Here is a 25,417-nt window from a genome sequence, read left to right on the forward strand (position 1 = left end):
AGCAGCCCGTCGGTGCACGCCCGGGATACGAACCCGGGCCGCCAGCAGCAGAGCGCTCACACCCAACTGCTAAGCCACGGGGCCAGCCCTCTCTCCTCTTTTCAATAACCCTGTCTCTCATACCTTTACCCATAAGGCAAAAATTATTTCTGAAAAGATCATCTTAAGAATTAATCATTCACAAGAATGATATTGAGTACCTACTATACACCTATCGTGATGCTTCATGCAATTAGGTATGAAAATGAGATGACATGGCATATCCATAAATAGTCAGTATAAGTAAAGTGATTTCTAGAGTGCCTGACATAAGCTCTAAAATAAATGTTAATAATTTTCTTATAACAGTAATTTCAAGAGGACTAGAGATAAAAATAACATAAAAATAAAATATACATGTAATATAATCCAGTTCTAAAATATATACTAGTTCTGTCTAATAAAAATATAATGCAAGACACGTAATTGTAAAATGTTTTGTAGTCACGTAAGAAAAGTAAAAAGTAACAGATAAACCAATTTTTATATTTTATTTAATCCAATATGTTAAAATATCATCACTTTAATATGTAATCAATAGGTAAAGTATTAATCAGATATTTTATATTTTTCATCCTAAAACTTTGAAACCTAAAACAGCTGTGTATTTTACACTTTCAGCATTTCTCTATTTGGATGCTAAATTTTCAAGAAATACTTGGACTATATTCAGATTTCATAAAATTTACAACTGAAAAGGGAGATTGAATGTACCATAGTTGTTTCAACAAACTTAAAGCTTTTCCAATAATTGAATTGAGCATCACTTTTTAAATTTAATTTTAAATTAATTAAAATAAAAGGTGAATTTAAAGACTGCTTTGAAATTAGGTAGGATGTGGAAATCTGCACCCTTCATCCTTGTCGCCAGAGGTAAAAAACATATTTTGCTGTGAGATAGAGGGGAAGGGATTCCCAGCATAGAAATATAGTTTTTGCCTTAGACTTCACATGACAGAAAAATGAACACAATATACACAACCACCAGAATTTCTGTGAGGCTCATTAGCAAAGTTTCCAAGCATTTATATACAGACTTTTTTTTTTTTTGGAACTAGGCTGCAATATGCAACACTTAAGTCAGTCTAGAGCCCAAAATTAAAGCTGCCTTTGTTCTTATCTGCCCTGTGCCCTTCACCACTACTTTGAAACATCTGATTAGATAAAGCAGATATTAATATCTCACTGGATTTGATTAAGATTTACCATGGATTCCGACTTTAATGTCAATCCATTGATCAACATTTCAAAGATGGGAGAAATCACCATTACAAATCAACCTGGCTTTGGTGGCCACTGTACTTAGTAAGGAGAACAAATAAGTTTTGGAGGGAAATCCTGGAGCAGCTGGATAATATACACAGTTCTAGCTTAGCCTTTATTAGTGTTTAGTTTGGCTTAATTTATTTGTTTATAAGGCAAGGAGGAAAAATATAATCCTTGAAACCTCATTAGGAGTGTTTCAAGGCTCTGAATTGTTGAATATAAATGACAGCATCCCAATAACCTATGTTCTAAATTTTTAACCTCCTCCTGTAATGGTTCCACTGAAGCACAGGAATTATGAGGATACTTTTACTTTTTACTCTATATTTTATTCTCAGTCTGGCATCATGCTTCGTACATAAGACATGTTCAATTTATTATGTAGAATGAAAGAAACGACGAGTAAATAAACGAATGGAGCCAAATATAAGTTGTAAAGTATTGACATGGATGTGAAGGTCTGAACAACATATCTGAGTTGCCTTTAATGTTTTGTATTGTATTTTTGGAGAGTACAGACAAAAGTATATTCCTTAAATCAAACAATAATATAATCACAAGATATTGATATATTTTTATGCTATTATTTTATGCTACTGTTTATTCTCAGTCCTGAAGGTATTTAAGAACTGAATGACAAATTGAGAAACTTTGCATTTCTTCCCCCCCCCCCCCATTTTAACAACATACTTTAACTCAGTCTATCTAAAATATTAGAGAAACTTGGCATTTCAAAAGCTACCTTGCTGGAAACTTGAAGTAACGAAAATAAAACTCATAGGAAAGAACTCCCATAAAAGGAACAGCAAATTATCAGGAGTCAACCTTCTCACTGAGCAAGATAATAGAGTGTGTTTAATAACAAAAAAAATCAAAAAATATCTGTTAAGGTAAAGGACCTATATGGGGGGAAAATTATAATGAACTTGCAAAGAGAAGTTATTTTTGATGATTCAACTATAAAACTTTGAGAGATTTAAAACACACGAACATGAAGAAAAACCAGTTGGTATAAAAGGATAATTCCATCTACCTTATATTTGTATAGTATTTAATAGTTTTGTAATATTTATAGGTACACACACATCACATTACACATATTATACTATTTTAAAATCCCTTACTTATCTGCATTTAAGATAGCATGTCATTGTACTGATAAGAAGAAATTAGTCATATTTTCAAAACAAAAAAACTAGCATAGTGGCAGATATCATATATAAAAGAAATGGAGGAGTAGACGCAAGAATCAGTCTTCTCATACGTTTATAAATACATACATTCACAGAGAAATGCACAGCAAAATCTCAGGATACTTTTGACAACATGGCAGCAGACTTTTGAAGCAAGCTACAAAAGGGTGTTGCAAATCTATGTGGGTGCTCAGAGGAGTAGCAAATGCAACATGGAGAATTCAAGGAAACAGCCTTAGGAATACAAAGTCCAAACGAAGACACTTTGATATAGTAATTAGGATGAAGTTAATGAACCAGGAAAACACTGTTCATTCCTCCAGGGAAGGGGTTCATCGTGCTACAAACGACAATGTTAACATTTGTTAACAGTTGTAGGTACATGGGCAGAGTTTCTGTCCATCTTTCTAATCATCCCCATTTCTAACTATCTGTAAATATGTCTCTATCTATAGACCTGCCACTAGCTACCTAGCTAGAAAGTAATTAGATACCAATCATGGGAAATATAATGCCACAATCAATTTAGAGGCAAAATCTGGAAACACATAAACATATGTATGCATATACATAGACACATATTTATATTTATGACATGTAGGTGATAGGATTTCATGAAATGAAAAAAATCAAATTATTTTTTCTTCTAGTACCTTATTATTTACATATTTTCTTTCTCCTAATATTTCACTTATCTAGATATTGCACATCACAATATCAGCTAATTTATTGCTCTCTGCTCTTGTAGTTGGATAGGAAATAACCAGAGTCAGTCCTGGACATATAACAGGTGAAGTGTCCTTCCCATTACTTCCAAATGGCCTTCATTCATATGACCAACTGCCTGCTACATCTCCCTATAGATTTTTAGGAGTCTTTCAGCTGACAGAACTCACATCCCCGGCAAACTAGCCTGCCCAGCACGTGTTCTGGGTTTCACTCCCTTAAACTCCTACTGTGTAGTAGATGATAAATGATTTCAACCAGTGAGTAAAAATTAAACAAATGATCCCTGTTACTAAAGCCAGCTAATTTGTTACCACAGTCAGAGATTATGATGACACAACCTATTAAAAGGTATGGAAACTTTATCAACAAATTAGGAAGTTAGGATTAAAAATGAACAGGTGGGAAAAAATGAATAACTCAAAATCTGAATTCAAAATCACAAGAATGTCAGTGACAGGAACTAGGTATCACCATTACTGGTAAACACTAGCCCTGCCTGAGGTATGTAAGAAGAGCTCTACAATATTATATTTTCTCTTTTTCTTTTCACTTAAAAATTGATTTAGGCCTGGCCCTGTGGCTTAGCGGTTAAGTGCGCACGCTCCGCTACTGGCGGCCCGGGTTCGGATCCCAGGCGCGCACCGACACACCGCTTCTCCGGCCATGCTGAGGTCGCGTCCCACATACAGCAACTAGAAGGATGTGCAGCTATGACATACAACTATCTACTGGGGCTTTGGGGAAAAAAAAGAAGGAGGATTGGCAATAGATGTTAGCTCAGAGCCGGTCTTCCTCAGCAAAAAAGAGGAAGATTGGCATGGATGTTAGCTCAGGGCTGATCTTCCTCACAAAAAAAAAAAAAAATGATTTATATTCTTGACGATTCACTTTAATATAACTTGCTGTTATACAGTTTTCTGTTCTGAGCCTTCAGCTGGGGACACTGATAGCTCTCATAGTTTATCGTGCAGGAAATGGATTACATCATCTAGTTTAAAAATTCTCTTATTTGATTTCTTCTAATAATCCAGATAAGATCCACTGAGTTCCTTAGCTGAGAGCAAATACACATTTCTATATGGTATTTGTTTTTAAAAGGAAACAATGTTTATATAGTTAACTGGGTTACTGAAATGCAAAAATGAGATAAAATGGAAAATTAGTTCCAACTCCCTAACTTAGAGCAGCCGAGGGTTTATTTTCAGCTGGGATATACACATGAGAAGACAGAAACTCTCCTCCCAGTATAATACATCTCATATGAACTGTTTTAAAAAAGCAGCTCTTCTGAGTGAAAAAGTGTAGTGAGGAACTTTGAACAACATTTAGCCCAACTCCTAAAACGCCATGTCAAAATTTAAAATGTCCTAATAGACACTGATAATATTATTTTCTTAAAAATATACAAGAACACTTGCCTCAAGCAATGATGATGGTACCATGCACATGCACAACCACTGGGTATGCTAACATCAGATTTTCAAAGCCACAGAAAATTATACTGCGAATCCTGTGAAATATTTGCAATAACTAGACTGAGAAAACTAGAAAACACTGAGATTAAAGCATAAGATATAGCTTTTATAGTTGCTTTCCAGTGCTTTCCATTCTCTTTCACTGTGGCAGAGGCTTTTTGACTTCTCAATTTTAAGATTCAGGGGCTATGATTCATATTAGCACCTAATAATTTAATTTTGTAATTCAAAAACTGTGTGCCAAGGCACCCTGGAGTGCTACAGTGAAGTCACCGGGCATGCTGTGGGATATTTTAAAACGTCAGGGTAAACATAACAACATTCAACATCTGCCAGACACTATACAAACGGCTAGTCAAGGTGTTGCACAGTTTCAACATTACAGAGTGCAACATTCCCTTCAAGGGCGTCATAGCTGTGCGAAGCTGGGTTTCCAGCAGGTGATGTGATAAAAAGTAAGCACCTCCTGAAAATCCACATGAAACAGGTAATGAAGTTGGCAACATTCAATCTGTTTCTAAGGTCTGAGAAGTTTTGCAAAGCCCAACACACATACACACACACTCATTAATAGGTAATTGTGGTATTTGAGAATGAAAATAAAACATGTATTTTTTTCTTTCAATTTAGGTTATCAGGACATAAATACCCATTAAGTTGTTTGGCTGTAACTAAAAAGTTATTTGGCTGCAAGTACTGAAACAGAATTCTTGGTTTTTGTTTGTTTTTCGCCTAGTGGTGCCATGAAAATATTACTGAGCTGCTAAGGTACTGTGAACTGAAAAACTTTGGAAACTTCCATTCTAAGTGCTTTTCTAGAAAATTAAAAAATGTATTGCTGCGAGTAGGATCACCCACCAAATCACATCTGAAGGAGAATTTCCATATGCAATGTACAGCACTAATCAATTTACCATTGATTCTATAAGCTTCATTTCCATACCTCCTTTATTCTTCCATATTTTCCAGCTTTTGCTAGATTTACAGCCACAGGATTATAGTCATTGATGGTTCTATATTACTGTCTTCTGAGTTTATGTCCAAGTTTACCAGGTAGGTAGAAGCCTGGTATAACATTATCCTTATTGTAGAACCACAGTTAAGCCCCGCTGGAAAGAGTCCAAAGCTGACTTTCTTCACACTGACTTCCCTCTGTGGTGATGGTGTTATTCTGTGTTTCCTGGGAATTTCTTTTGTTGTAAATGTGGGATAGACAAAATAATATTTCAAAACAATGTTTCTAAAGTTTTAAAAATAATTTAATCCAGTTATAATATTTAAAAGCTTAGTATTACTTCGAACTTTCTTCAAATGCTAAGCAACATAAATGTTTAAATAGCACTGTTACCTGCAACAAAGAAATACACACACACTCCTATGGAATTAGAGAAGTTATCTGATATTTCTGAGACTAAAAGGCAAGTAAAGCCACATAAAAAGGAAATTGCCACAGAAAACATGTAAAAATGGAATAAAGAAAATAGTTACTCATGAAGTTTGTTCATTTTCTCATTCCTTCTTTTGGTCCTGCATAAACTGTCTTCTTTCCGTCTTGCATTCTTCACTTGGGAAATCTCCAACAAAACCAGGTTAACTTCTCCACATTTACACATATATAAATAACTTCTGGAAATCCTTTCCAATCCCAAGTTAAAACAAAATGAAGCAAACATATAAGCAAACAAAAACAGCATGATGTTCTTAACAAACAGTAATAGATTGTTTTCAAAATTAGTTCCAGAAAGTATATAGTTCTTCACCAGAAGAGTCAATAATTAGACAAGACTAGATTTCAATATTGGTTAAAATTGAGTTTCATAATTGATTTGTGTGTACGTGTGATGATCATATAGGCATTCAGTTTTTAATTTAATTATTATAGTTTATTTCAATACTATTCTTTCTACATCCTCAAAGCATCTCATATAATGCCTTTTGCATTAATATTTCATATAAGTTCATCATATTGAACTAAAGATTTAGGCCATTCTAGCTTTTATATTAAACTTTTCCTAAAAGACGTTAAATAATTTTGAATTCATATTACAAATTCACAAATTTTAGATCCTCTCAAAAAAGAATGAAAATTTTTCTGAGCTTACTTTGATCAAAATAATTAAAAAGTCCACAAAACTAATTTGCAAAGAAAACCTCTTACAAATGTATTATATGTCCTGGGTGGTTTTCTTCACTTTCTAATTATTATGTTCATTATCGTATTTTTGCTATGACCTGATAATAAAATTTAGGAAAATAATCATCACTGTACAATTTTCTGTTACCCTTTGATTTATTAACCATTTATCATGACTTCAATCCTGTCCTTGTTTTGTTTTTATGTTTTATTTTACACCTACGCTTACCTGTAGAAAAGTATTTGTTTATCCAAAGAGGGTGCCTTTTGATCTTAGGTTTTGATTATTTCAACCACTTTTGGACAATTTTACTGAAATGTGTAAATAAGTAATGACTGAATTGACCTCTTACTGATTATTAGGCTAAGCCAAAGCTGCATGTGGAAGGATCATTGTTAATCATAAGCAAGTGAAAGAGATATCAATACTTGCAACTAAATTTGATCTCAGATGAACAAATTAAATGATTTGGTGGCCAGAAGACACTCTGCTCTTCCCCAAATTAGAATAGTTTACAATATAAGGACATCAACCTACGTCAGGTTTCTGGAGAAGTAAGACCAGTTGGCAAGGATGAAAATGATCTCAGGCTGAGTCAATTTGTCCAAGGTTGATCATTACAATCTTATTGTTAAAGAAAACTGAGAGCTATTGATGATGTTTAGGAAACAGTACAACAGCAGAACATTAATAGAGCATATGATAGCTGGTAATAATTTAATTATTAAAATTATTAAATTATTTTTAATTTAAAATTTAAAAAAATTTTAATTTAAAATTAAAAATAATTTAATTATAAAAATAAAAGAGCATTGCTAAGATTATGTACCAGAAATATGCCTTCCAATATATATTAATAATCTCATTATCAAAATGATTTCTATAAAAAAGCATATTTTGAAAACAAACACAAATATGGATCCAGATGAGAACCCCACCAATTGCTTGTTGCCCATATGGTAAATTTCGTTATTCTATAAAACTAATAAGATAGTAGAAAGCCCTAGAATAGTTGTCAATCTTTTGCTCTGGCACCCATGTAAATCCAATCTAAGTAGCCTCAGAAATTGAGAAACTTGCCCTTGTTCATATTGGGCCATTATCAGAAAGCTATGGCTGCTAATTCTGAGAGAGCTAAGTCACTATTTACAGGTAATTTCTAACCTAGTGACAACATTAGAAAGCATATGACTAATATGACCCAAGGCATCACAATGACTTTACACTGTATTTGTTTCAGTGAAAAATATCAGTAAAGGTATGCAGCAGAGACCCAAGCATCATTTGTAATCCAACATCTTTTGAACTGATCATATCTATAAAGAATATTCCATATGGTATCAACACAGATTATCCAAAGACTGTTAGCCTTGGCAAACTACCATGTAGACTGTCTCCTCTCCTTCTCTCACCTCAACCCAAAGAGACCCTTATCTTGCTCCTCTTTTTCAGCAAACAGTGCCTTACTGCTTGTTCCTGACTGCTTGGCTTCCAAGCTGCCATCTGCGCTGTGCCTGCAGAACTGAGAAATGTTCACGTTATAGATATAAGAGAATTTCTAAGTTCTAAACTCTCCCTAGGACCCATTTTCTTGGGACTGTTTAGGATATACACAAATTAAAGTTCAGATATTAATTAATAACTCATAGTGGCTGATAACATTTACAAATTTATAGACGCCTTAAATATTTTATTTAAAAAAAGATGGAACAAAACCTGGAAGGACTAATAGAAGAGAGGGGAATGGGCAAGGAGGGACTCTCTTGGTATCCCACCAAACCTCACACAAACCCCACCATGTGGGGGGTCTACCACTTCTTCTATGCCAAGGCTGACCAGACATTTACTTATTAACACTCTGGAAATGAGCAGTAAGAAATGCACTTGCCCGGTTTATTTGTGCTTTTTATTGCAAATGAAGTAATGATCAGGATGGCAATGATTTGAAATACAGTAGTACAGATTGTTTCTTTGTTTATAGGGAACTAGAAGTGCAGTATAAAGTGTACGTTGTAAATGTACCAGAGAGAACCATAAAACTGAATAAGCCCATTGACAAGAATACAACACAAGGTGATAACTTTAGGTCAGCCCTGAATAATAGACCACCATAAAAAATAATTAGATTTAAACACATAATATAGAGAAAAGAATAAAATCTTTTTTCAAAAAAATGCATAAATCTGAAAGGAATTTAGCTAAAGTTCATATTTATTTAAAAGTATACTTCTCATTTTAAAATGTGGCATAGTTTGTCTTTCTACTTATAAGGAATTGTGTCATGTTATTATTGGCATCTCTCTTTCTGTTTTATCACATCGATTGCTTTCAAAAATGATGTAATAGTCTTTCTTATGTTGCAAATGTTTTTCCAAAATTGTATTGTAAAAACTTTCAAATATACATAAAAGATAAACTGTACAGCAAACATCCATATATCCACACCTGGATTCTACAATTAACATTTTTCTGTATTTGCTTTATCACATATCTATCCATCTTGCTAATCCATCTGATTTTTTTTTTTTAAAAATGTTTTTCAAAGTGAAATGAAGATATCAGCACACTTCACTCCCAAACACTTTAGCATGACATAAATTCTTTTATTTTCTCTTGTAACTTAAAAATGTGTTGCTAAGAGATGATGATAATAATTAACAAAATACATTTCTTACTACGCACTAAATCAATAGAAGGCTAGTTAATTTGTCCATTAGAGCTTAGTGCTTATAAGGCTATGGTTTACGTTTTAATCTCCCTAATGGGTCAATTAGTTATTTTCTTTTCCATGGGTACAAATTAAACCCCTAATAACACTTACTCATGCTGAAACTTAACGTATTTTCAACATGGGAGTAACATGCACGAGTACACGAATCTTTAGTCATAGGCAAACCAGGGAGCAGCCCCTACTGATGATGTTAATTGAAGACATCTTGTGAATGATTCATTTATATATTTAGTGACTGTGAAACAGATTTATTATTTGAAAAAGTATAATAAAACAATTATAGCTTATTTACCTTCTAGGTGTATCATATTTACAGATATGAATGCTTTATTTTATTTTATATATTTATTTCTAATGCAGATTAGATTTTCACTAGAATGCAAATCATTAAAGAGTCTGATATTACCAGGGTGATCTTTATACCTATCATAGAACAACAAGTAAATAGTCTTTGATTTCTCGTTAAAAAACTGAGGCACCTTAATCAACAATTTAATGCTGAGCTGTTGAAAATAGGAATGAACAATATGACTCAATACACTTATGTAATTCTCTTTATTTTACCTGATGTGCTTTTAGTTCCAAATTTACCTGGATTTATTCAATTCTTTTGATTTTTCTTCTGAAGATTGGGAGTTTTTATAACCTATTTACGATATATATATATATACACACATATCAGATACATATATATAATCTTAGAAATGCTACCTGTAGACAAAATAAGTGGTTAATACATTTATATTTCACATTATGCCATAAGATAAGTAATTTTTAGTATAATAAAGCAGACTTCACTTTTATGTATTTCACAGAATGTGCTACAGCTTGATTCTACCAACCTGAAGGCATAAGTAGATTTTCAAGAGTATAAAATTCAAAAATTCTCTCTTGAGAAAAACAAGTATTTCTTTAAGACTTACGGTCTTGATGACATTCTAATTCAATATTGAAAAATTTTAAGATGGTGACCAACTTATAAACCAACTCCATCCCCTTATGTGTTGTTTACATTTCCCCCCAAAGCTACCACCTATATGTCATCCATATTCACTTAGTATAGAAGACACATATAAAAAGATAGCTAGCAAAGATTAATAAATTGACATTAATTTATAAAAAGGACCAACCTGTTTACCAAGAAAATCATTAGCATAACAGATAGTAAGAAGAAACTAGTCATGCCATGTGAATTTCTTATATACCACAAACCCTTCAAGGAAATTCCCACAAGAAACCTATCACAAAAAGCAATGGTTCTAACACATTTTGTTTGGAATAATGATGCCATTAACACTTCGAACTACAGTTCCCAAACGGAAGTGAGTTTGCATAATAGTTTACTTTACTCTTTATAAAGATAAACACAGTAAGTCACTGTGCAGAGAAGCTGACAAGCTTCAGGAATAAATGCCACTTTGAAATATAGAAAGTCTCACCATCCCTGACACAAGCCTACCTTTATAGTCAGATTAAAAAAAAAAAAGATTTGGATTTTGATTCTATTTCTTCATTTTATAAGAATAAAGATTCATTCTTATTTGCTTAGATGGATTAAAAAAGGCAATGCTAAAAACATAGCAGTAAATAAATTATGTTAATATTCAAACAAGGTAACAATTTTAACGTTAATGTTAAAATACTGATATAATATAAATGAAAATAACTTGAATGAAAAATTCTAATTATTTTCAAAATATTAACAGAGTTTTTTTTATTCATTTCTCCAAGCGACACTACGTTCCTAAAAAGATGCTTCTATAAATAAGTTAACAATTTAGTATCCCTAAACAGCTCTCCACTGTACAATTTATGTGTCTTTTCTCCAGTATTTGACCTTTGTCCAAACTATATGTACATTATCTAAAGTGGTTGCTCTAATATTCTGATGTCTAGGTCTTTTGCACTATGCCCCGAGACGATCTGCCATTTACTTTTTTATTTTTCTTTCCCAAGACTTATAAGTAAACGAAAAGCATCAATTTACAGCTGTACATGCATCACCATTATTTTGGGAAAACAAAACAAAACAAATAAAACAACAAAATTTCTGCTGGGCAGAGGTGTAGTTCCCTTCCCCAAAAATATTCTGTCCTCAACTTTTCACTTTAGTCACCCAAAGCACACTAATTTGCAATATCACACAGAAGTTTTTCTATTCTACTCAAAGCAAAAGCTCAGAATTTCTAGGCCTCTCACAAATTCCTTACTTTAACTTCCTTCACCTGTCCCCATGAACTATGTCCAGTGTGTTGACCTGCTTTGTTAACCACCTCACTCCCTCCCTGCAGCTACCAGTATTTCCCTCCGTGATCCTGGTCTCTTAGTCCATTAACCCCCTTTGGCTATCCATTCTTTTCCTACTCACACTAGACACTAAAATTAACCTATTTTGACAATAACTGCTCTTTCACCCGAAAATTTGTAACCAGTAATAAGCACAGGAATCAACTGAGGCGATTGAAACAAGTACAGTTTTCACACCACTATCTCCAAATACTATTCCATTTCAGCACAGTGGGGTGTTCAGGAGTTTGAATTAACCATGAAAACACTCCAGGTGGTAAGACTCAATCCAACCACTTTTGACCAGCCACTGAATTTAAAGTTGGTTCCCAAATCCATAGTACCACACTCAAATTTTCCTCCAAGCTCTAATCCTTATCTGTCTTTATTATCTAACTCTTGGACTATTACGGTATCTCCCTAGCTCCTTTTCCAGCCTCTATTACTTCAATTCTCCATTCATACACAAACTACATTCATACTCTGAAAGTGTTTTGATAAAGTTTATTTGGCAGGCAATGGGGAGCCTTTTGTTTTTTTATATATAACTTTTCAAGGTCTTCTTCAATCTGATCCAAAACTTTACTTGGAATTTCTCTCTCAGTATTCTTATAATTTGTGAATAAAATGCTGTCTTTTTCTCAGTTAATCATCATATTTTTGAACTCCACTTCTGTTATGTATGAGAACACAAATGACAGAATGTAAACAATTTGATGAAGCTGCCCAGTTAATCACTTGCAGAGCAGGGTCTAGAATACAGGCGCTATATTCTGTCCCTCACACTATCCTGCAGATGGTAGGATTTCAGTAACCATTATGTGATTGGAGGAAGGAAGCAGGAACGACAGGAATGAATGGAGTGAAGGAAGAAAGAAAGAGGGACTATTTAGTATTTAAGAAACACAAGCCATAATTTACATTGTAACTACTTCAGAAATACCATACCTATCATATCTTCCCCAAAAATATATAATTTATAGATAAAAAAACTGAACTAAATGTTATTTTATTAAGTGGCAAAGAGTAATATTAAAAATAATTTATATCTCAATTCTCTGAGCAACTGTGATAAAATTAAAATTTCAAGCCTAACAGAATAATACCAAACTACTTATCAATTTGATTAAAAAAACAAAAAGGTAAGACATTAGATAAATGTTAGGAAATAAATGTATCTTTTCCCATGGAGGTGGGAAAGAAATCGATGTGGTTAAGAGATGAAGGCATAAGCAATCAGAGTGGCAGACACTGCTGTTAACACCAAGTATGAAATTGTGGAACTGGGAAGATGTTGGGTTAGATCAAGAAAAAGAGAGAACAAGGGAAATAAATAAATGAATTAGATCATGAGTCAGGCAGGATGAGTAAAACAGAAACAGTAAGAACAACAGAGACAGAGTTATAGTGAGAGCTAGAGAGCAAGAAAATGAGAAAGAGAGAGAGAGATTGAGATTTTCACTTTCGAAAAAGAATTAGCCAGAAGGGAGTTGCAGGAGAATGAAGGAGAGGTAGTCGTGCTTGACTCTGCCTGTAGAGACAGGCATCATCTCTCTAATGAGTACCTCAGGGGACAAGAAGGCATCATAGCAGCACTGGAGGTGATGGGACCCTCCTAGACAGGACTGATGGGACTGCAGCTGGTGTTCAGAACTGGGCATCTCATTATCCAAAAGAAGCACAGAAGTTGGAAGGAGTTCAGAGACACGATGGAAGAATGATTAAGATGCAGAGAAAAATGATTTATGAGGCAAGATTAAAGCACTAAGCAAGTACAGCTTAGCTGAGCAACAAGTTGATGGGCAAAGTAGCTATCTACAAACAGGCAAAAGACATAAATAATCTAGAGGAAAACATTATTATTTAACCTAGTACAAGGAGGAGAGGTTTATGGAGAATAATTGCATTAAGGCAAAAAGGAAGGCAACCCTAAAATTAGGAAGGGAAGTATAAGCACACAAGTGATAAATCTGTTCACCTGATATGGAGTAAGGCACTGTCCTGGGAAACAGCTGATATCAGTCTGTATGTATAAGATACAAGACACTTGACCACACAGATGGTTGCCATGATTCTAGAAGATAACACAATCAACAGAATAAATATTGGAATCATGTTAACAATTCAAGCTCCATTTTCAAGGGGACTGAAAAATTTAGCTTGATCCTCCATACTTTGTTTATACAATGGTCTTCATTAACTAGTGACTTGAAATGGTAAAGTAATTCAGCAGTTTTCAGAAGGGAATAAAATGGGATAATAAGTCCTTTTAATATTGTTTCCAGTGATTCTATGTGTTGGTTTGCAATCTGGTATTTCTAAAGATTAAAACATAAATGAATCACTTACATAATTAGACATATGGGTAGATATAAAACCTTGAAATCACCATTCCTGTGGGAGTGAGATGGCTCCTCACAGAAGGAAGTTAAGGATTCCCAGGTGGAACTTCATCCACAATAACACATGCTGCTGCCATGTCCACGTAGGCCATCTGTGTTTTCCCTATAAATCGCACTGGAATACCAATCCTATCATAAGAAGAAACTGTGAACTACTCACACAGGTATTATTTTTGAATTACGATATTTTGGTCAGCAAAACAGGTATGTTACTCACCTACCTCACACACTGAAATATTCACAGGTCTACCTAGAAATTTTCTTTTATTAAATAAAACCCAAGGTGTAGATTTCAATATTTTAAGAAAATTCCTGATGCTCAATAGAAAACTGAATAAATGAAATTCTTATACTGGTCTAGTCATATTTTCCATTTGTTTTCATTTAAATTTTTATGTGCTTGACAAACATTCATTTCTGTGCTTTGAGAGTCAATATTATAATAATCTGTACCGGTTGTATAGCTATTTCCAATTTGTACAGCAGATGTGCGCTTTTGCTCTCATTTGAGAGAAATGAGAGAAAAACTCACCTTTGGAATTAGTTATTATTAATCCTCCATTTTCCAAATAACAAAGTTGAGACTCAGCGGAGTTACTGAGAAGCCAAAGTCAAGTTTATAAGAAGAATCACCAACAGCAAAGACCAGCATCTTCTGACTGCATGCTCTGTAATCTTTCCACTGCACAGTATTTTTACATGATTTTTACACAGTATTTTTACACGATTTTTACATTTACATGATTCATGTCTTCAATCACAGCACCAATAAATGCTTAGAGTTCACAGAACAGTGATTATTGTGTAAAGCCACATCTTCATCATGAGTTTCTTGGGAGTCATTAAAGCACAATTATTTTAAAAGAGGAATGAAAGAAGCAGATGAAGTAGATCAGGTAAAAATAATAAAAACAAAACTTAGTTGCTTAAGTTTCCAGCATATGTAGCTCTTTGTTTTCACAGAATGACGTATCATAGTTCATTAAAATACCACTCTTGCCACAGTGGAAAAAGACAGTGGAAGGTTCAGGTACATTTAAGCATTCAGAACAAGAGGATATTCTGAAGTGAACTGAGGTGGAAAAAAAACAATATGGCAGAGTATACTAGGAGAGTGAGGCAAAACTTGAGAAAGAAGAATGTAGAAAAAGAGTGGAAGCTCTGTCAAGTTTCCAGGAACTGAAAAACAACAATATGCACAAAAAGAAACTTGGCAATTTCTTCTGAAATGCACCAAGGAGCAATCTGCAGAACAGAAGATTCCAGTAGCTCAGAGGAAATACACTTAGCAGAAGCAAACATCATCTTGGAACTGACTGAAAGGAAAATAACATTTAAAATGTCCAGACTCCTTGGAAGACATAAGGAAAGGAACCGAGTCAGGATTGAATGTCACAGGGCAGAGGTTTAGAGGCCGAGGACATCCCAAGCAGTAAACTAATGACCCAGAAGGACAGAAACTGTGGTATGAAAGGCGAGGAACAGGAGATAGAACAGCAGTATATTCCAAAATGTTAAATTACATTTTGAAGAGAAGGGGAAAATTCCTAAAAGAAATGTGCAGAAAGATAAAATATATAGAGAATAAAGGCAAGAAAAAAAAAAAAAAAGGCAGCCTTCAAAAGTGCCTCTCCAAGACAGTGAGCTAATATTTGTGTAGCAGTTGAGAGCCTGAGTACTGGAATCAAACTGCCTGGGTCCACATCCCATTTTCACCACTTAGTAGGAGAAAACTTGGGCAAGTAATTTAATCTTTCTGTGCCTCAGTTTCCTCATCTGTGAAAAGTAGGAAATAATATCACTCATCACACAACAGAATCATGATAACTCAGTAAGAAAATTCTTGCAAAGCAAAGAACACAGTGCTTATGAGAGAGTGAACAGTAAAATACAGCTATATTTCCAAAAATTCATGGAAGTAATTACAATACTTGAAAAATAAGAAATGGAATCTGAAAAAAACAAAGGCTAGAAAAATGGTAAATGTGATAGGAAAATAAATAAGAAAAGAAAGAATCAAGTGTCCAACAGAAAAGATATAAAGAGAGTGAGGAAGATTAAGATTATTTAAGGCTTCTTTTTTAAGCAATAAAAAATTGAAAGATGTTACTTAAAATTTATCTGATCCAAGGCAATTTACTATGAAAAATGTAAACTCATGGAAAATGGGCAAAGAAGCCCCTTATTTCTGAAAGACTCAATTCAGAAATCCAACTTCAATCATTCAGAGAGGCGCCCTTCTTCTCATTCCCAGAATTGCCTTCAACTAGCCAACTATTTCAATCTTGATTCAAGTAAATAATCAAGCATTTCATGTCTGAATGCCCTTCCAAAAATAGTAAAGAAAAATAATTCCTGCCTATCTCCCAGATATAAATTGAATTGAGTCAAGTCACAGATGCCATTTCTAACAAAGAAGGTTTCAACTGTCATAAATTATAAGTATTTATTTTTTAAACGGAACCATCAATAATAATAATAACAATAACTAACGTTTTATGAATGCTTACTATGTGCTAAACCCAACACATTTCATTTCAAGCTACTGCAGGTAGATATTATTTTTAATCCAAATTAGCTTGTGATGAAATTGACGCTCAGAGAAGTTAAGCTAGTGCTTCAGGTCATACAGCCAGTCAGTAGCAGAACATGGATTTGAATGAAAGTCTGAGTCAAGTCTGCTCTTTTAACAATGTTTCTATATTGAAGACTTTCTTGAATAATAATTTGAACTGAGCCTCTACATCATATAATGCCAATCATCCTCAATTTAAACTAGTTTTTTAAAATAGTATTTTCTAAATCATTTTTAATTTTGGTAAAAAACATGTAACATGAAATTTACCATCTTAACCATTTTTAAGTGTACAACTCAATAGTCACATTGTTGTGCAACAGATCTCCAGAACTTTTTCATCTTACAAAACTGAAACTCTATACTCATTGAACAATTCCCCCATTTCTGCCTCCCCCTAGCCCCTGAAACCACAATTCTACTTTCTGTTTTTATGAGTTTGACTACTTTAGATACTTCAAAAAAGTGGAATCATACAGTATTTGTCTTTTTGTGACTGGATTATTTCACTTAGCATAATGCCCTCAAAGTTTATCCACATTGTAGCACATGACAGGATTTCCTTCTTTCTTAAGACTGAATAATTTTCCATTGTATATACACATCACATTTTGTTTGTCCATTTATCCATTGATGGACATTTGAGTTGTTTGTACATCTTGGCTATTACGAATAATGCTGCAATAAACATGGGTGTGTAAATATCTCTTTGAGATTCTGTTTTCCAGTCTTTGGGATATATACCCAGAAATGGGATTGCTGAATCACACGGAAATTATATTTTCAATTTTTTTTATGGAAACTCCACACTGTTTTCCTAAGTGGCTAGATCATTTTACATTCCCACCAACAGTGCACAAGGATCCCAATTTCTCCACATCTTCACCAACCCTTGTTATTTTCTGTTGTTTGGATAGTAGCCATCTTAATGGATGTGAAATGATATCTCATTGTGGTTTTGATTTGCATTTCTCTAATGATTAGTAAAGTTGAGTCATTTCTAAATCTTCTTTGAAGAAATGTCTATTCAAGTCTCTTGCTCATTTTTCAATAGGTTATTTTTTTATTGTTGTTATTGTGTTGTAGGAGTTCTTTATATATTCTGGATATTAATCCTTTTCAGATCTATGATTTGTAATTATTTTCTCCTATTCCATAGGTTGCCTTTTCACTCTGTTTCCTTTGATGCACAAAAGTTTTTAAGTTTGATATAATTGCCCAAACTAGTATATTTTTACCCAAAACTATATCTCTATCTCTCTAGCTCTTTCTCTATCTATCCATCGAAACTCTTGTGAAAATGAGCAAATTTCATGAAAACCAAGAAAATAGAATTTGTTGGACCACTCAGCTTCTTAAAAATAATTTTAAGGAAAAAAATCAAATCACTTTAGTCATTCTCACTGCTCATAGTCTGAGCATCTCACCAAGCTGTATTTGATTTTCATGTTCAAAGATGCACGAATTTTTTTCTTACAACACAGCCTCTAAGTACAAGCCAATTACTTCATCTGTGTGGAAGTGAAGAAACAGTGACTTAAACCAATACAGAAGGAAAACTTTCAGTGTTATATATTATTGAGAGACAATGTCAGTCCTTAATGTGGCACATAAATGCTATATAATGTTTTATGTATTACTTCAGCGTCTTTTCAGGATAATATTGACAGTATGTGATTTTAACTTTAAATATTGACTTTATAACTTAGAACTTGTATAATATTCAACTCCATTGTATTTTGTATGTAGCTGATCAATAAAATGTAGTCCTTTACTCAAGCAGATAACAAGGTACTTAAAGCAAACATGCATACAAACAGCTGTAATTTAGGCAGAATGTAAGTGCTATAAGAGAAATATAGAATACGAATGATATAGTTTAAAAATCATCTTCTTGATTGAGATGGGAAGGAAATAGAGTGAAATCAATGAAAATTTCATAGTAAGGATGTCATTTAAACTGGAATTTGAGAGTGGCTAATATTTCAAGAGACACATAAGATACAGCATGAGAAAAGAGACAATGTTATAGGTTCATGTGGCTAAGATAAGTGTATTCTAAGCTGCAAAGTTACATTACACCAATCTGAGGCATTTAAACTGGATTCTGGCTTTACTTAGGGCAGGAAGTAGATGACAACAGTGGTGTTCAAGCACGGTTGATAATGAAGAGATCACATTATCAAGAGAAAATCATGCCTTACCCACAATGGTTTCATTATTTGTGATTTTTCAATATCTTGATGCATATGCATATTAATTTTTTAAAAACTCACAACATTTAAGTCCACTTCGAGTCATTCCTTTTAAACAAAAGAGCATCAACTATTCCTGATCCCTCTCGTACAAAACAGAAACAAGTGTGTGGTATGAGGAGCCTCAATTTATGGAGAAGAAATGTGGTAGAAAAGAAATATATATATAAAGGGAAAATGAAAACTGGTTCACAAATTTTAAAAGGATACTTATATGGCCTCCATAACATAAAATTATATAAATATGTACCTTAGCATATTACATTCTTCAGTAGCTTTCTAATCAACAGAGGAAGGTGCCAAGAAGATGGCTAACAACATGAGCAGGTTTAATAACCATAAGTATCTAATTTGGTTAGAATGAGGTTGCTTTCACTTTTATTTACTACAAGATTTCATATACATACACACAAATACATAACCATACACACACACACACACATATATATATACACATACATAATACTTAATGTCATTTTTAGTTTTCCTTAAATTATATATTTCTATAAGACCTTGATCTTGCCAAATACAGCATTCCTAACCAACATAAATGTTTTGGAATGCTACATCCTAAGTTAGTTAGGGTTTATGATTAAACAAGAACAGGAATATGAGTTAGGAGACTATTAAAATAATTCAGGCAAAAGATTGTGAAGGTTTGAATCATGGTGTTGGCAGTGAGAATGGAAAGGAGAAAAATTTTGAGAAAACTTGCTGAACTAACTGGAAATAGAGAGCAAAGGAAAGTGATAATAATAGCAGCTAACATTTATGCTTAGAGATGTTATGTTCCTTAGAGATAACTAAGGAACAGACAGCATTTTAAGTTGGAATTCATACTGATTTATTTAATCCCCTCAGTAACCTATTAAATCTTCTTATTACCCCATTTTACAAATGTGAAAACTAAAACAGAGAGATAAAATAAGGCATCCAAAGCTACAAGCCAATAAGTTACAGAGTTAGGATGGGAATCCAGGTTGACTAAGCCCAAAACACATGCTCTACATTGCATTAGAGACGACTGTTGATTAAATTCAGATTACTAGTTGGATGGCGATAATACAAATAGAGAAAAGAGGTTAAGAAGTTCAGTAAAGAAAATAAAACATTTAAAAAACTCTGTCTTATTTTACACAGCTTGTGTTTGAAGGCCAGGAAGATACAAAGGTAGATAAGGACACATGAGTTGGAGGTTTTGTACAGGAGGGTGTAAGAGACTATGGCCAAAGCAACTGATCATACCATTGTCTGAATGAGAGTATACAGATTTTGTGAACATGAGTATAAATTACCAAATTTGTCAAAAGTTGGCTGAACAGTGTCCTGAAACCAAGACAAATAAATGGCCCTAGAGAAATATCCACCAGCAAGTATTTCATTAGACACAGATGAACAGAAACTCACGTGGAGATAATGGATCCCAAACCAGATTATGCATCAGTATGTAGGAAACTACACCTGCATATAAGTTATAATAGGCTGGAAATTTTTGTTTGTAATGCCTGATCCGGAGATCTAGGCTGGATACAGGAACAAGTGAAACTAAGAGTCTCTGGAAATATGGAAGATGGCCAAGGGTGGGGATGTCCTGATGGAGACATAAATCATTTCAGCAGGAGTGAAGAAAAGAAATGAAAGAGCTAGAATGATAGCAGGTTGTGCTATCATAAATTTTCGCCTTTGGATGATATGATAATTTTCTATGAAGCTGATACTATTGGTGGAGATCGATTTGTCTGTATTTTAGTAGGAATACTATTATTTCCCCCTAAAATTCTCTGGATTCGTTTTTTGATACCACAGCAATATCCTCAGGAAGAATTATAAGCACTCAAGCTCAGCATGTAAAGACATATAATCAAAAGACCAATACATATAAGAAGGGAGAGTGTATTTTCACATAAACTCACCAGTATAAAAAAATACATATAAAACTTGGGGAATTGTTATTCCAGGAAGGATGGAATTTCCCTCTACAGAAATATATCTACAACTGAAAGATGTAATGCAATAAATAAATACATGATTAAAAGAGAAATAAGACTGCACATCTGCTTCCTGGTAGAATTATGATGAATACATTGGGAAATGTTTCTTTTGGTTTCTATTATTAAAGGTGACTACATCAAGAAAGCATGATATTGTGTAAAAATGTTATCTCTTTTTCTTTGTTCACACCCAGATGATAAAAGGAAAGTGGCAACATTTTAGAAAAGTCTATACTCCCTACAGACAAAGAACTATAAACAACAAACCAATAGCTGCATTGTATACTGTTAACATAAATATTTTTGATGAGGACATTTATTTTGTATTAAAGTATACACTATAGCTGAATGGTTTGACAGCACTTTGTATCAGGGTTTCTATTTTAAAACTGTGAAAAATTGGGCCAGCCCCATGGTGTAGTGGTTAAGTTCAGCATGCTCCACTTCAGTGGACCGGATTTGTGGCTTTGGATCCCAGGTGCAGACCTACACCACTCGTCAGCCATGCTGTGGTGGTGACCCACATACAAAATAGAGGAAGATAGGCAAAGATGTTAGCTCAGGGCTAATCTTCCTCAAGCAAAAAAAAAGAGGAAGATTGGGAACAGATATTAGCTCAGGGTGAATCTTCCTCAGCCAAAAAAAAAAAAAAAACGTGGAAAAGGACCCATGTCTACCCACATAATCTATCATTACTTAGCATTTTGGGCAGGGAGGGTTGCAGTTAGATGCCAGTCCCAAGAAAGCTTCATCCTTTCTACAAGCTACTGGGAACAAATTGTGCAAGGAATAATGAACACCAAATACTACTGAACAACTTTTAACAATGTTTAAGTATGATTTATTTTTATTTTTTATTTTAAAATAGCTGAGTTACTACCAGAAGCCTCTCTTTACAAATGAGTTATAGAATGCGCATGAGTACAAGCTGCCTTCAAATAATCTATCTCTGGTTTAGGTTTATTGAATGATGAAGTTATTCTAAAGTTGATAGATAACAACAATGTAAGTTAGAGGGTAAACTCAAATAAGAAAAAGAAAGCAAATCAAAGACTTCACATTTTCTATGTTGTCTGAAAGAATCTTCTTGAATGTCCTAAACCAGTGAGAGCATCACAAAGGACATTTCACAGACATTCATCCTACATAAGAATCATTCATTCATTTAATACTTACTTATTGAGGACCTACCATGTATTTATTAGCACCGTAGTGATAATGCGATGATCAAGACAGACATATTCCTGCCTTTACAGAGCTTACATTATAATGGAGAACACAGACTAGAAAACAAGCAATTTCAAAGGATTAGTGTTACAACCGGGAGAGGAGAGTTTGAGTCAGTATGTGCTTTCATGTTATTTACTGTTATTATAAAAACTACTGTACATGAGACAGTAGGATTTCCCTCTTTTGCCCCAGTGCTCTGATTCTTTCTTAACAAGTTTTTAAAAATTTAATAACTTTCCAAAATTTTATTATCACCTAATGTCTATCATCTAACATGTTAATTTTACTTTATATATAAATATATATATATGCACACACAGACATACATGTATATATATATAAAACTATATCCTATATATAATATAAAGTAAATGTAATCATATATATAGTATATAGAATCATATATATGCTAAAAGATTAACATGTTGAATGAAAGACATACATATGCACATATATATAGATTGTAGGGGAAGAATAATTTTCCCTTTATGCTTCTAGTCTTGACTGAGAACCCCCTGTAATAAAAAGACAGATTAACAGAAGAAAAACAAATGGAAGTTTAATAACATGTGTACCTCCTGCATAGTGTACATGGGAGACACTCAGAAAAACTGAGTAATTTACCAAAATGGCCCACGCTATCACCTTAAATACCTCCTTTAGCTAAAGACAAAAGAAAGATGGTGGAGGGAGGGCAGTTACAGAAGGTTAACAGGAAAAGTACAGTAAACAAGGGTATGGTTGTTATGCAGACTTAAATCAGTGGTCTTCTCCACTGATAAGAGTTTCTCAAGATTTAGTCATCCTTCTCTTCCTGGTACAGAGAGGAAGACCTTTAAAATTGGCGATTTCCCTTATAAAGGTAAATTTCTCTTTCAAAAGGGTAACTTCTAGGTTTTCAGAGCTTCTCCTGTGTCTGTTGTTTCTTAAAAATAACCAAGTCAAGACAATCCTTATACCAAAGAGGCATATTTTCGAGTGACATATTCTGCTCCCCTTTAGTTATATGCATATATATGTATATATGAGTGTGTATACATAGATATACAGATAGAAAATTCTATAGTGTTAATAAAAGGTACACATTTATAAGTGTACTCTTTTTTTTATAATGAAAAGTAGCTAGGTAGAGACCATATCAAGGGCAGCTCTATAGCTTTGGTGATCCTAAGCAAAATAGAGTCTTTGGTTATCAGATAAAAAAATTAATTTGTTCTTTCAGAAATGGTCATCATTATGTGACAAGTAGTAGTTACCTCGCCTGGGTCTAAGTGTCAACAAAAATTCTAGTAGAACACGTTAGATGTATTTTCTAAATCCTTTGTCCACATCAGTAAGAAGCAGGACGTTTGCCCTTCTAGGAGTGAAGAGACTTCACTTATAATCTTAGCTTTCTGATTACTTAGCTGCGTGCCTCGGAACACACTGCAATATTGTCTTATAGACATGGATTATGAATTACTCAAGCCTGGGGCCATTCCTCTCCAAACACTCAGCACCAATCTTAAAACATAGAAGTTGTTCTTTCATGTTTAAGGAAGGAAGTAAAGGAGAGAGGGAGAGAAGGAAGAACAAAGGGAGGGAGGGAGGAGAGAATCCACATTACTTCATCCTCAATTCTCTGTAAAATTAAGAAATTGGACTAGACATTCTCTCAGGTTGCTTTTTTATTCTGAAATATCATGAGTCTATGAAACAAACTAAACAAAATTATTTCACTACTTATAATTTTTTTTAATTAGAGAGATTTCCAAATAGATATCTTGAGAGTGACAGTTTATCAGGCTTACACTCTGATTATTTCCAAGGCTGGAATTAAACAAAACAAACAAAAACCCTCAGGTACTAGTTCTGTTAAACAAGTTTTAACAAAATACACCATGCTGGAGAAATTCCAAAATTCTGTACTGGATATGCACAAATTCATTATATTTAGACTGTAAAAGTGAACATTAGGAATACCATTTTCTGAACACTAACAGGTTGTGTGCTACTTTCACACAGTATTTTTTGGTTTTAACACTCTTTTGAATGCAAATAACCTAAAGCCAAAGTGAACTGATAGTAAGGAGGCGAAATACAGCACTTGGATCATTTTCATAGCTTATTAACTTAATGGTACAGAAGGCTATGAAAAGCTCATCCTAGCACCTAACATATTTTTTTTAAAGTAAATAACTACTGCTATCTATGAGACTTATTTTAGATGTCTTTGATTGAGAAAGAATCATTCTAAGACTTCCTGATTCTTTCTAACTAAAACTGAAAAAGAGTAGCTGAAGTTCACATATTTCATCATTTATTTAAACAAAATAATATTTTGCCGATGCTACACATGATTTAGGATCTTATTTTTGACCCTCTCAACTCTACTTTGATTTTATTTTTTTCGCTGGCAATTACAAATCAACAAAGTCTGATTGCTATATTAGGTGGCAAAGAGAATGAATACAAGATGTGGACAGACATCTCTACCCTAAGGAGATGAGAGTTTGTTAGGGATATAAAATGTATCCATATAAAATAATTTTTAATGAAAAAGATTTATTATAAAATGTGAATGTGTGTGGCAGGGAAAATAAGTTACTGAACTTACTTATATTTTGTGAATTGATATCTTGAAGAAGAAGGTGAGATTTTAATTAGCTTTTGAAAAATGGACAGGATACTAAGAAATTTTAAAAAAATAATAAAAAGACAAAAGGAAGGAACTGTATTCAGGATGAACAGCATAAGCAACACTGAACACTAAATGTTAAACTTATAGGAAAACAAAATAAGGATTTACTATTTTATTTCACAAACTAAATACTTAGTTATGATGGCCATTGGCTTCTACTTCCAATTCAATAATATCTTCCTGAAAGTTGCTGTCTACACAAACTCTCCATCCTTTGTATCTAAAGACTATTTCAGTAACTTGAAATATTCAACTTCCTTTAGCAGGAAAAAAATTCATGAGGTAATCTATATCCTGCTGGAATCAAGTTTAACCTCAGACCTTATATGTGGGAAGATATTACTTGTTCCATTGTGACTGGAAATAATATACATTCATTTCAAAAAGTATAAGATCAATGAGAAAGTTTGAAGGTTAACATATCTAGGTT

At 33.5% G+C, this 25,417-nt stretch overlaps 1 protein-coding gene across 1 annotated transcript in view; it reads right to left on the reverse strand.

Annotated features, from left to right (window-relative positions):
• The window catches only part of SEMA3D (semaphorin 3D), a 196,367-nt gene that overhangs the window by 156,296 nt on the left and 14,654 nt on the right, over nucleotides 1–25,417 (reverse strand). The window lies entirely within an intron of this gene.

The sequence above is a fragment of the Ceratotherium simum genome, chromosome 1 (assembly GCF_057802395.1).
Source record: "Ceratotherium simum simum isolate JZ-2026a chromosome 1, ASM5780239v1, whole genome shotgun sequence".
Classification (NCBI taxonomy): domain Eukaryota; kingdom Metazoa; phylum Chordata; class Mammalia; order Perissodactyla; family Rhinocerotidae; genus Ceratotherium; species Ceratotherium simum.